This window comes from Melopsittacus undulatus, chromosome 1, assembly GCF_012275295.1.
Source record: "Melopsittacus undulatus isolate bMelUnd1 chromosome 1, bMelUnd1.mat.Z, whole genome shotgun sequence".
NCBI classification, from domain to species: Eukaryota; Metazoa; Chordata; class Aves; order Psittaciformes; family Psittaculidae; genus Melopsittacus; species Melopsittacus undulatus.
The window spans coordinates 71,450,966-71,465,771 of NC_047527.1; positions in this window are offsets into that span (position 1 = coordinate 71,450,966).

Genomic DNA, 14,806 nt, shown 5'->3' on the forward strand with positions numbered 1-14,806 from the left:
TGTAGCACTGTCTTTAGAGAAAATTGGAGCTATTGAACCACAGTATAGTGATTTCAGTCAGCTGTGCTATAGCTAGCTCAACAAGGGAGATCTCTTTCTACACTTTGCTCTAGAGCCTGTATCCCATGAGACTCCAAGTGCTTTCAAGACTTTGAAGAGACAACAGAGTTTCAAAGAATTTTGTAACCCATAGGATGTGTTGAGAACACAGAGAAAGAGACATTCAAAAATAGTGCCATAATAGGTAAAGAAGGAAGGAAATACAGTTCAATGAATATAGGCATCACAAAGGCTAACGATGCATTCTAATTATCTCCTTCTCTGACAAAATTTTTCAGCATGTCTGATTAGCAAAGACAAAGGAACCTAACCCTGCTTTACTAGAAAACGGTTAATTATAGGTAATAATGACATGAGTGTGTATCAAAAAAAAAAAAAAAAGAAAAAAGGCAAAGACAGAATTAATATCCTATATATTCTGTAGGTACAGTTCAGGCTTTCTGGAGTTAGACTGTTGGTGGTAGCAGAATTATTATACACATTTTATGGGGCTTGTGAGAGATAAGATACAACTCAAACAACTGTTTGTTTAGCTTCTGTGTACTCAATTATCATTGACATTTCTGTGAGCAACCAATCCCCAACTATATTTTTTTCACTAAGATGCTCAGTTTCACTAGTTGTCACATTTTAGAGAGGTGTATGCCATAATTTGGCTAATTTGTAGAGTTTGCAAAAAAAATTGAAATTTTTGAGACTCATCTACTTTGACTCCAGCTTTATTCCTGGGAGCACACCAGTGGCAATCAGTTTAAACTCACTTAAATAAGAAGCAGGTTCTTCACGTTAGATTAGCCTATAACTTGCTGATGCATCCATTCTATGTATATAGGACTGAGGCTACAGGCTCTGATTGTGTCAGACAGAAGTGTGGTTTACATAAAGCTATCCAAAATCCTGACTAATATTTTAATACAATGCTGTCAGCTGTGATCAGTGAATTGTCTACCTTCCATGTGCTTCCTGTCATCCTTCTGATCACCACTTTTTGTTTTGGTGCTTCTCTCCCTGGCTCCTAGGGAAATTGCTGTAGGTACCACCATTTTAATTAATGGGAGATGTTTAAATCATGGCTACACAGTCACTTGGAGCAGGGACTACAGAGAAGACAACTATTTTACAGAGAGTAAAGTAGAACACTCTTCACACATAGGATGCAATCATGAGGCACTGGAGGAGTCAGGCATCATATTTTATCATCTCTGCCAAGAACTGATTTCTTTTTGAACTGTCACCAGTTTTCACAGGTTCAGTGCAACCCCATCCTTCCCACTATATCCGTAACTTTACACTGAAAGGACAATGAAAGAGGAATAACATTAACTACTCCTCCCCCACCCCCACCAAATTTTAAATAAAATGAAGAATACTCCAGTTAATTCTAAACTTTCAAGATTTCACTGCTTTCCCTACTCTGTTTATTTCAACAGAAGAACTGCCTCTCCTCCCTTAAATGTCTGCAATCCCTTTTTGTTGTCATGTTTGAAGCTGGCAGAGGAATTTTCTGATGGTGGCAAACACAAGATCAAGGAGACACATGTTGTCTTTATCTCTCAATACTGCTCTACTTCATGAAGAGCTTATTTTCCAGAGAATCATGCAACACTGCAAATGAGTGTTTTAATACAAGCAATGCTACAGACTGCTGAGACACAAACCTGTGCCCTTTCTCTTCATTTCTTCAGCAGTCTTTGGATAGCAGCTCTCCATTCCCCACACCTCTGGTCATATAGCTGCTAGAGTGCAGAAAGCCCTAAAGAGGGCAAGAAAGAAGAATTATATAGGCATTGGTGGCAATGTTTGAACTCCCTCAGTAAGATGCACAGACCATCCTACAAACATTAACTCTTTAGCACTATGATATACGTACTAGATGATGCTGCTAATACACAACTTTTACACGTACCTATACACAAATATACACAGGCTGAAGCATAGTTACAACATTAATCCATTTTCCTTGCACTTAAAAAGACAGTATGAATGTACAGTTGGCAGGACAGGAAAATAAGGAAATGAGCTTGAAACTGAAGAAAGACCGAAAACATAGGAAGAGAAGAGTAGCAGAAAAATAACAGAAAAAAAGTGCTGAAAAACAAAAACATGGGGTAGAAGGATGAGAGGGGAAGAAAAAACTATCAGGGAAAAAAAAGGGATTAAATAAAACATCCAGACAATCACAAGGCTATCAAGATTAAAAAAATCCAACAAACCAAACCAAGCCCCAACAGTCAAAAAACCAACAAAACCCCAAGCCGTATCCATGTGCTAAGGAACAAATCCTGATTTAAGGAGGGAACTGATACAGAGGAAGAAAACAGTACATAAGAAACCTCCTCCTGAACACTACTGAAGCTGGGCTGTGCTACCTGTTAAGGATAGTAGTTGGCGGAACCCTGATCTCTCATGCGTTTTTTATTTCTCAAAAAATAAAAGACATAAAACATCTAATAAAATGTTCCTTCAGATGGAACAGCCTGAATAACACAGAACCAAAAACATTCAAGTAAGCTGACACTGGAAAATGAAGTTTTCTAGTTACCATGGGCAAATGCCTGCCTGAGACAGGGAAGGAACCTCAGTTTCAACTAATATCCTATCTTCCCTGAGATAGATAAGAAAGTAGCAATTCCAGCTGGCTGGGTTTTTTTTTCTGATATCCTAAAGATGTCCTCAGTGTCTTCAGCTATCAGTGACTTGTCAGATAAAATAAGGCATTAGAGAAGGATATAGAGAACAGTAGCCCAGCAAATAGCATATCCTGTTGCTTTGATGCTTGTTTAGAGCAAATGTAAGGAGGAGTTTCTCTTTTCCACAACTTCAAAGGATTTTGGTCTTTATATTTTAAATTGACCGTAAGCCACCTGTGGAAATCACAGCTTGTCAGGGCTCACAGAAAGAGGACTTAAAAGGGTAATCCATTTGAAGCAAATAAAGTTACAACCTTAAGCTGTGTGTTTTGAATAAAAGCAGTAAAAAAGTCATATAAGTCTTACAGCAGTGACAAGCAGTTACAAGCTCACATTGTAGAAGACAAGAAATAGCTGGTGCTGAAGCTTTTTGCTGCGACCAGAGAAAATATTTCTGACAGAAACAGTGAGAGACAGTCCAAGACCTTGTGGTAAGTGAAAAATTGATGCCAAACTATGAGTATAGATTTTAATGACTTTATTTTTATTAGTGCTGTTGGACCTACTGTATAATCTGTCCCTGGAATAATTATCCTGTGAGCTTTCTGGGAATTAGATGGGCAAACCACTTTCACTTGAATGGAAATTGTTCAGCAAAATCTTGTGCAACTCCGAAAAATGTATGCAGCCCTGCTACACAGACCAGAACACTTTCTAGACAGACCTTTCTACTCATTTTACATATTGTTGAATAAATGCATTTTAACAGCTTTCAGCATTTAAAGCTTTTTTTCTAATATGTGCAAAAATTACTGTGTGTCTGAGAAAATTATGTAGGGCTTTTTCTGAAATGTGGTCAGCAAAGACAGGCCACCAGTATTGCAAAATATATACTAAGCTTTCATGAAAAACTGTACCTTTCCTCCAGAAGATACTGAGGCCATCTCAATATCATTTTTGTAACCAAAAAAACACTGCCTCTAACTGAGTGCATAAAAGCTCATTTTCGCTGTAGTATTTTTTCAGTGCTTGTAAGATTCCTTGTTGAAATATCCATGAGCCTAAAATTAAAATGGTAATTTAAAGACCATCCCAGAATTGCTTGCAGGCCAGGTATCTCCATGCTCGAGAATCTCATAAATTGAAACAGCCAGCTAAACCTGATCAGAGGGCAGAACTGCGGCCAAGAGCAAGAGTCAAACTTAGCTGCACAAGTGCTCTGTGATACCTGCACACTGAACAGCTAAATTTAGGGCTGTGTTTTTTCTGCCTAGTCAGTAGAGATCTAAGGGTCTAATGATCTTCAGCTGGCATAAAGACAATGCAGTTGACATATTCTGAACAATGTTATACACATTTAAAAATGATTAAAATCACTTGAGAAAATATTTTTATATGGGTATTATAGTTAATAGAGCCAACACTCCCTCCCCCAAAACTGATATGTAGTTTTCCTAAAGAAATAAAGAAAAAAAAATCTTGCTTTCTCTCATTTTTTAAACTGCTTTCATCTTCTTCCATTAACAAAATGATTCTCTTACTCTCTTCCACTAAAATGTTAGGAAAAAGGATAGTGAAGTAATAGTACATCACATTCACTTTCTGATTTTCAACTCTGTAAAAGAGGAAAATCTGTGTGGGTTTTGAGTGAAAAACAATGTTTAACTTCTTGTTTCAAAATCTTTTCTCAGTCTCTTATCTTACATGATTCTTATTCTCTTACTGAGGAAAAAAAGAACAAAAAGGAAAAAAACAACCAACCAAACAACCAGCATTTTCAGAACTTCATATCAAGTAATAGACTCCTACATTCACTACTTATTTCCATAAAAACTCCTTGGATTGTCTTGCAAGTTGGTCACCTGCATCGTATCAATATGAAACTGTTGTTTTGCAACTGAGGTACAAGCATATTTATTAATTCTGTGTTCTTTGGTTTTATTGATCTACTGCTCACCTTGTTTTTAATTCAAGTAGCTCTGATACACAAGAACAGCACTCTATCAACAAATGTACTTAATAGTGCTCATTGCTAAAGAAGGTGGTGATTCACTAAATATGTTTACTTTATATATTAATATTAGCACATCTGGAACTTAAAAGGAAACCGTGGATGCTAGTTTTGCAGAGCAATATCTTTTTGAAGAATATATAATTTTCATTAAGCTAACATTGTCTTAAAATTAAAGGTTGGATGTTTAACTAGCAATTAGGAACTGAACATTATGAAGATAGCATGTTTCTGTCTCAATAAAGCAGTTTGGAAATGATTTTCAGGTTGACGGACAAGATTTTCAAATGTCAGGTTGCAACTAGAGTCCCAAAAACATCTGTAAAGACATTTTTATTGGAAAGAAAATAAAAAGTCTGTGGCTTCTTTTCAAAGGCAGGAAGGAAGAAGTGTTTTATTTTTCTGGCTAACTCACATAATTTAAAGAAATGGGTTCAAATCATGAATTTCAGATTTAAGGTGCTTTCAAATATAGTTCAAAAGACCTTGCAGCTGCGAAGCCATGTGCCTTGTTTTAGTCTTGGATTGATTTTACCATGTTCAGAACTTCAATCTGTTGTTCCAGGTCTTGCTCTTTATTATTTAATCTATTCTGCCTCGCAGGACAAGTGGTGGCAGGCGTCTCAAAATTCCATGTGCTTGCTGGGTCTTGTTTGTTTGTTTTCTGACTATCTGTTGGTCTATCTATCTATTTCTAAACACATTGTTTCACCTAAACACACCTGCCTGTTTTTTAGAATGCAGCATTTTTTATATCAACATGTGTATGTTCCCTAATGTCCAGAAATGGGCTGTTTATTCAAATGCTGCACAAGACAATGTAAATTTGCAATGAATCAAGCATACTTTTCCCTTTCTTCAAACAGATTCAGAAGAGGGAAATGGTAATTGGAAAGTTGTAGTAAGTCTTAGTGATATGAAATGCTGGTCACCTGTATTTTGAAACTGGAGCATGATGACACATCCTAGATGATAGGCCAAGTTACGTTTTTTCTGATTTCAGTGCAGGTCATAATACAAAATGATATAATTTACACTAAAATATCCCAAACCCCATAAAAATATATTGCCTAACATGCACTATATTGTGTAGCTTGACAGAAGTTCATGTGTTTTGAAATTGTGCTGCAATGAAGCAAATTTTGCAAAGTAAAAGCAGGAGGCATAAGATTCAGATAACTTTTGACAGTGAATTACTGGTATTTTATATAAATTAGCTGATCAACTTAATTAATAAATATTTAAAAAAGAGTTTAAGTATGGCAAATTCTTGTAATAATCAGACTAGTTTCTACAGTTGCTACCTTTTTTTGAGGGACACAGTCAGAATACACTATGGCATGCCTGTAGCTCATCTTGCAGATTGGCTTTTAGGTCTAATAGGAAAAGTATCTGTTCTGACTGCTAACCGTCTGCAAAAATATGATATTTTTTTCATGTAGCAATCATGATTTTCTTCAAAGTCATAAAGTTTATATTAAAATTGAAACTATTCTTTAGGGGGGAAATGAAGGGAGAGGAATGAGAAAATGGAAATGAAAAGGGTAGAAAGCGGATAAGAAAATGTGGTGGATATTTGTCTTCTGTGGAGACAGGCTGAATTAAGACTTGCTATAAATTAACACAGTTAAGGCTATTTCATGTGAGGTTTGCTCCATTGTTTCTATTATCATATCTGAATTATATGGGACTACTCCAAGAGCTGATACAACTACAAAACCTTTAACACATTTATATATAAATATATATGAAGAAGTGTAGTTAAACACTGAATGTAAATTACTCTCAGTGCACCTTGATGACTTTAACTTCCATGATTTTACTGTTTATTTAAATGTTATTTATACACGTTCTCTTAAGAAAAAAAAATAAGATTTTTATTACTATTATCTGAACAGGATTACAAATAGGAGAGGCACTATCAATCAGAGTTCAAGAAATCTGAGAAGACCTTTACAGATCCTGTCTGCTGGAACTTCCTGGAAGGAAATTTTCTATTTTTTTTTATTTATTATTGTTATTATTATTATTAATTATTATTATTATTATTTTCTTGTTGTCTTTCTTTTATATGTTTTTCTTTTTCCTTTTTTTTTTTCTTTTTTAATAATAGAGTTTTCTTACTCCATTAAAAAGGCACTGTTCTGGATTTGCATTTTACTGCTGGAAATAACAAAACATGACATTTCACAACAAGATTTCTGGAATAAGCATCTTAACCTTGAGAGAGCTGTAATACACAGCTTACTTTGTTGTTATTACTGGCCCTGGGGCAAACTCTAAAATTCTAAAAAGTAGAATCCTCAAATTACCTTCCCATAATATGAAAGTAATGTATTTGATCTGATTAAAAACAAAAATACAGGTAGCTGTAAATGGATAGGGGGGACCTCTAAAGCATAACTTTCCACTAGGAAAGCATCATCCTTCCAAGTAAATGAAAGAAAGAGTGCACTTCAGGGAAGTACAGTGCATTTCAAGCAGTGCATGTCAAGCAGATGTAAAACACAAATCATAACAGACATGATTTCTTCCCAGATGGCAGGAAGGGAGAAGAGAGCACTTATCCACAGCTTTTACTCTAGAAGAGACAGTATTTTCTTTTCTACTTACTCCAGATATGTACTTGCAGGGAAGTGGAGTAAATAGAGAGGGAAAACAGCCAATGAAAATAAAGGTCAATTTTAGCTCCCAAGTGCAGCTGTATGCAACAGTAACAGAGGTTTAATCCTCTCTTCCTCTGTAGAAGCACTAAGAATTTGTGAGCTGTAAGGCAGAGAAAACTAGCAGCAGGGGATTAGAGAGAGCAGGATTAATTCCTCCAGCTAACCACATCAGGAAAAGTGGGAAAAGCCCCATGCATAGGTCTGGGGTAGGTGTGAGGAGCAGAGGACGCACACCAAGACACACACTAGTTCTGATCTCAGCAGTAAAAGAAGAGTTAAATAATACAAAACGTTTGCTGCTGAACTTCAACTGGGAAAGCTCAGGAAAGAGGCTAAGGAATCACCATGGGTTGTTCTCTGAACTGATCTTGTCCATGTGCAACAGCAGCAGCCAACAGAAGATGACAGAATGTTGAGCAGTGGCAGGAAGGACTTTGAGAACAAGGCAGAGGGCTGTGTTTTGCATCTGTAAAAACTTGAGCATTTATACCTTGAATGTTTTATACAGTCCTGGTCTCCACATCCCAAGACAGATATAGAATTGGAAGCAGAGAAGGACAACAAACACAATCAAGGAATGAACACATGGGAAGAGATTGCACAGTCTGGCATCTTAAATTTGATGAGAAGAACATATGGAGGCAGGTTGACTGAGGTTTACTGGATGATGAAAGTGGTGGATTGGGTGACTGTAGGACTCTTACTCACCCTATGTTGGAGTATTAGGGGCACATGTTAAAACTATTAAGGCATCTGTTTAAAACAGCTAAATAAAATACCTCTTTACAGATAATTGATGCACTAGGAACTGCTGCCACAGGAGATTGTACAGATGGAAGAATGAGAAGTTGCAGAAGAGTTTGAACAAACTCAAGAACAGGACTATAAACATATATTAGAAGGAATATGTATTGTGTGACATGCCTAGTACAATGACAGTAGATGTCAGGAAGACAGGTGAGTGGATTTGAAAAACTCAAGCTTATATGTTTCCCATTCTGACTGATGCTTTTTTTTTCTTACCATCTATCCAGGGCACAATGCTGGGATAGGTGAATCATTATAGTACTATCCAGTAGGGGTTTTGTTGCTGACCTTCACATATAGACTATAAAAGTAGTGATATACTGATTATTAACTTAAGCAATTTCTTCAGGCATTAATTTGAAAGTTTAAGCCACTTTAAAATCCTAATAATATTTCATATTTTATTATTTAAATATCTTTGGCTAATTCAGATAATAAAGGACACACCTAGTTGTGAATGATAGACATGCCTTTCCAGATACACATGGAACTTAATATGCCTACTTTATATCATATGTGTACTAATTCCGACATGCATAAATATATTCATAAGCACACACATTTTTAAATAGTAACTTTGGAAGTGATACAGTAGGCACTAAAAAGCAGGGAAGTCTGTGAATTTCATGTCTGCCACAATTCCCTCTCCATTTTTTCTCTGGTTCTTAACACCCTAGTCATGCTTGTTAGCTGCTTCTGCACAGCTCTAGAATTACAGGTCTGGAACTTCCCCATAGGAAATACCAGCTTGGCAGAGTTTCCCCACAGGCTGTACCTCCTCAGAAAACTTGAGTGCCAAAGGTATAACACTTAGAATGAGACAATGGTTGCACTCCTTTCATAATGTGCCCTGCTTCAAGAAATATTCCACAATGTTACAATATGTCTCTATTTCAACAAAGCATGGTCATTAATAGATAAAATGAAAACACAGTAGAACAGGTGATAGTACCTTAACATGATTTTATTATTATCTTTCCTGCAAGTTACACCTTATGTGATGTTTTATAACTCTTCTGTGAATTAAAGGTGGATATTCATATTCTTATTTTAGATGACCATTAAATACCTAGAGGACATACCATATATCTAGATTGCACAAGATGTGGCTGGATGAACTGGAAGTTCAGGTTACCAGCTCTTTATATTATTTCCTAAGCCCTGGTGGGTGTTGTTTTCACTGGCAGTTATGACAAAGTAAGGAATTAAGCAATAGTCCAACTTGGGTTATGACTGCAGTATGGCTACCTACTGACTGTCTTCAGTAATTATCCTGCAAATATCTGTTTTAAATTTCTTTTACTGTAACTATATCTGCCTGGAAATGTCCATCCAGCTTGCTATAAAACCAAAGAGGATGTTGTTCCTAGCAAGTATGTTTTTTATAGTGTTGGAAAAAGTTTCCCTTTCATGTTAATATGTCTATATACGCCTCTTGTTTTTAGCTTGATTGTATTCTATGCAAGTTCTCATACTGCACCCAAGATTGTGATATCTGAACACCTCATACAGCTAGGCACCCATTAAGGCGAGCTGTGTCGACCAAGTTTCCACTCCATTTGTTCTTCTAACATAAAAGTATGTTATATTGGATCTGGGTGCACATATTCCTCAGCTACTAATTGGTTTTGAGCTGCTGTTAGCAAAAGTAAGGTCAAGGAAAGAAGCTTTACAGTAATGCTGAAGAGTTTATATTTTTGGTCATTCTTGCATCTAATTGAAATTAATTTTCAGACCCAGAGATGAAAATATGCATCCTGAACTCAAGAGGAGCACCTCTACGGTGAGGGAGTGCTCAAAAAGCACTGCTGTCCAGATTGATAGTTACTGAAAGCTCCCAAAGATGTGTATTGAATACTTATTTGCAAATAGTTGTCATACATAATGATTTTTTATATGATTGAGTTCTGTGGTGGAGTAGGCAAATTGCTGCTGCCAAAAGAAAATCTGTTTCTGATTTTGACCCATAGAAGCAGACCTGTGCACTGCTGTTTGGGTAGTATTTCTTCAATTAAATTTGGTGGCTATGGCTTGCTAGTAATTGCAGATTTTATTATTTTTGGTCACATAATATAACTAGTTATATAGTATATATACACATAGATGGTAAAACGTTACTGGGAGAATTGAGCAACAAACATCAACAAAAAGTATCGCAGCCAGCAGGTCCTTACCAGTTTTTTTGCAAACTGCCAGAGAACTCCTTTACTGCAGTCTACTTACTCTGATGTTCCGAAAAGATACTGCCATTTATGATGTCTGAAGAGCTGTGTCTTCCCCTATAGCTTCAACTGCTAGTGCTGCTGCAGGAAAAAAAAAATAATGATGAGGCACATTATGGATTTTTCACTTGCTTGGAAGAGGAAAATCAATTTCCATCTAATAGAGCAGGAGGTCACTAAATACTACCACCTGCACTGTGACACTGTAGTCTTAAGCAGTGGTCCCATGAGACAGACAAGAGTAGGGAATAGGAGTGCATTAGTACATAGATAAACAGAGAAGAAAATTAGACACTGAGAAAGAATGAGCTCTTTTCAGAGAGTAAACTGCAATTTAATAAAGAATATCGGGATGGAAACCGCACAGTGAAGCTGAGGCAACTGCATCTGAGTCAGACTTGCTACATAATTTGCTTATGATGGAGAGCTTGAGCTTGCGTGCACACAGTAAATCTACCACAGGTGAGACTGTGGGTCATTCAGTAAAAGACAGCTGGGACAGCTGCAGCTCTGAGTGACATACAATCTTTTGTAATTGCAAGAAAGTCTGAAATACAATGCAGCAGCTCTCTGCTGGAATATATTTAGGAGACATGGGTATGAACAGATGAATAAAAACAATCATATAATATGCTAAAACTGAACAGAACAGAGCTGTGCCATTATCCTTGTTTTCTCTGATCATCTTCCTAATGAGGGAAATGACCAAAAGCTAAGGGAACAGGAAGAACCTGCATACTTCTTTGAACAAAAGCTGAATATCATGTGAAAAATTATGAAAATATCAGTTTGTATTTGCATAAAAAGTGGGATTTTGTTCTTGTGAGAACATACTAGGAATTCCTGTATTTGTAATGTCTAGGTGACAGATTCATTATAAGAAAGAGGCGCACACACCTCAGTCTTAGTGTTTAGGCTACTGTTCAAAGCTAGCACGTTTTGCTGCTGATAGGTATGTCTGTACTATCCCTTAACACGCATGAACAGGGAAGAGGACAGGCTGAAGCAACCTGGTGAGACTGCTCACACAGTTTCCCTAACAGGTGGTGATGATAATGTGTGTTCAGTAGCTGAGAGGAGAGATCCAAAGACATTTTGACTTCTGAGGGAATATCAATGCCTTATGAAGGGTTTCTATGGGCTGCATGTTATCCAGAGGAGAAACATATAATTAGGAATTCCAAGAAGATGAAAGAAGGCACTGAGGAGAAACTAAAGGACTTTTGTTTGCATGTGTAGGACAAGCAGCCAGTCAGAAGACAGCTAAGTAGACCCAGGTAATTGAGAAGAAAAATATATGTGGAGGCCTACATGGCCATGATGCATACCTGTGTTGCATGAAACCAGCAAATACTAAGAAGAGTTAGAAAAAACCCAAAACCCAAAATGCCATTGCTTTGATCTCCCACTTATTTTCTCGATATGAATGAACAAAGTATGAATCGATGTACAGCAAAGTATGTAAGAAAGTAGCAGATACGTAAGCAATGGATTCTGTGGTGACTGCTCACTTAAATCTCCTGTTTATTGCACGAATAGCTCAGTTGACTTCAGGAAAGATGCTACTCCCAGTCAATAATGTCAGAGCAAAACCTTAAATGGATCTTCATTGCTGTTATTCCAGCTCAGGTGCAATTAGAACATGCTATGGTTTTAGTAAAAGGAATTTACTCAGTACCAGCACTTACAGAGGTATATTGCCATGGAAGCAAACACTTGCCAATGCAGTCAGTAAATCAAAGGGAGAGTTTTTTCAGAAAACAGGCTTTGGTTTTTCTTTCTACCTAGATGTATCACACAGTAATAAAAAAAAATAACAAAAAAAAACTTTTTTAATTATTATTTTAATTTTTGTAAAGGGCTCCTTTAATTTAATTGTATTTTCTCCAGTGTTTTAGAGAATTTATGGGAATGAGACATATATATCTACTACACATCTCTTCCATCTTGAATTATACTCTCCTGGGTCAAATTTGTGATGTTTCACTGCACGGGCAATGAAGCAAAGAATGGATCCAAATTGATTTTAAATTAATCAGACTCACAGTTAAAATGCATAGCATCATCACTTAGGTTAAATGTCAGTTGTCCATCTTCAGATTAATGTATTTTTTTGAACTTACCATAATTGACCTTTTCAAGTGTTACATCCAATTAAAACCTGGAGAAAATGACAATATGATAAGAGAAGGACAATTTCAGTTATGACAAAGTCATCATATAAAAGATGAGATATGAATCTCATCAATCTCTTCTCACTATTTTCCACAGTAAGGCAATTATACTTCTGGATTGATGCTACTTGTAAAGGATGTGATTCCACAGCTGAATTAGAGGTGGGCCAAAAAGGCAGGAAAATGGGTTTAAAAAGAGTGAGAAAGGCTTCATTCAAAGCTACAGAAGTCAGTGAAAAGTTTATGACATATTTCTGTTCGCTTTATATCAGACTTTTAGAGTACAGGGAAATTCTTTTCAGGTTTAAATAACTTGAATAAAATAGCACCCCTTTGGCTACTGGATTCCCTTTGAATTTCCCTCTTTTGTCCTCTTTTTCCAGTCACAGATGGTCCCTTATGAAAATATTGTAAAACTTTACTGGGAAGAAGAATGACAGCGTGTTGTTACAGGGTTTCCCTGATTAAGTATACCAACTGAGGAAGTTTCTTATATGATAGTCTTGTCCAAGCCTGACTTTCAGCAAGGGCCACTGCAGGCTGGCCTCCTCTTGCTGTGTTGCTGAATATAATTAGCATCTGGCAGCAGACACATTTTTATCTCAGCTTATGAGAAAGTTCAGTTTTTCAATTAAGCTGTGAATGTTTAAGACAAAATAATAGCCAAGCTTGCTTGAGTGCACCAGAGCATGCTGGAGAGTAAGCTGTGTGTTTGCTGGGAGCCAGAAAGTGCATGCATGCGCAAGATTTGTGCAAAGCAGGAATTGTTCCCCTTAATTTTTGGCAGATGAACAAGGTCAGTAAAGTTAGTAGGTCTATTCACAAACTTTTACACTTTAACAATTTGGGGCCAGCCTGCTCAGTAGCTGGGCTGCCAAAACAGAGCTTTGGCCTGCTCCAGTTAAACTAAATGACAAAAATCTCACTGGCTTTAGAGAGACAAAACACTAACAAATGAAAGTTGTTAGATCTTCACAATGGATAACGTGTTGGTCACAAGTCTTATTTCCAACAAGATTGTTGTCAACTTGGGACCATGTGAGTCATTCTGGGATGTGTCTTGTATTTCTTGCACAGGCAAAATTCCTGTTGGCTTCACAAGCAGTGGAGTAAATCTAGGTTTGGGCTGCATCATTATCTCAGCTTTCCCCTGTGAGTTATAGTATTGTGTTTTAATTTGCATCATGTGTGTCAATTTTTCAATTACATCTGCTACCTAACAGGTCTTCCTAGATCATTCATCATTTGTTTCTGAATGCTCAATGATTTAATAAAATCCTTTGAAATGAATAATGACATTAGCACTACAAATAAAAGGAGTGATTTCATTACATTTCACATGTTTTATTTTGGCTTTCACTGTTATGACAACCAAGCAGCTCTGCACATGTGGGAAACAAAACCAGTTTTATCTGGAAAGCTATTTAATATTTCAAGAAACTAAAATGAATCTGTGCTTAATAATGTGTGGACTCAAAATGAAAGCACACAAGCCTTCTTGGGGGTGAGATTACAAGCTGTTTCAATAAAGAAAAGCAGCTTTAAAAAAACCCTAACCCTTAAAAAGCACGCCATAAAAAAAATCTACTTTCTAGCACAACATTCACAAGTTAAGGAAGATAAAGCAGAAACTAACCACAGCCCACCAGTGGTGATGGAAATCTGTCCACTAATTTCAGTGGGTGTTGACTCAATGTTTTAGTGGCAACTAATGATTTCAAATGAATACACACTCCACAGAATTAGGTTTAATCTTTATTCCTCATCAGTAATATGACCCTCATCAACACAGTCCTTTGCTTCATACCCATTGAAAGGCCTTCTGTAAGCTCAGGTATTCATAAGGGGGGAATGATAGGAGAGATTCACGTATGTGACCATTCTTGGACATGGCATGGTCCCCAGATAGTTTTCCAAAAAATTATGATGTACATTTATTTCCTTTGGCCTTTAAGAAGGAGACTTTGGGCAGGTTTTTACTGCAGCTATATCATCATGCACCTAGGTTGCCAAAAATTTATTATGCAAGAGGTTTTGCACTGGAAGTCCTGAAAGGCCACAACTGTAAGCCACTGGCACCTCCAGTGTGTCCCCAGATTCTCTTAGACTCAAATATTTAAGAGAAATTGTTACTGAGTTGGAAGCATGGGGAACAGAATATGACAAAGAGGAAAAGAGTTAGCAGATGTTCCAGATCAGGTCATTTGCATTGGATTGAAATGAAACACAACTTAAT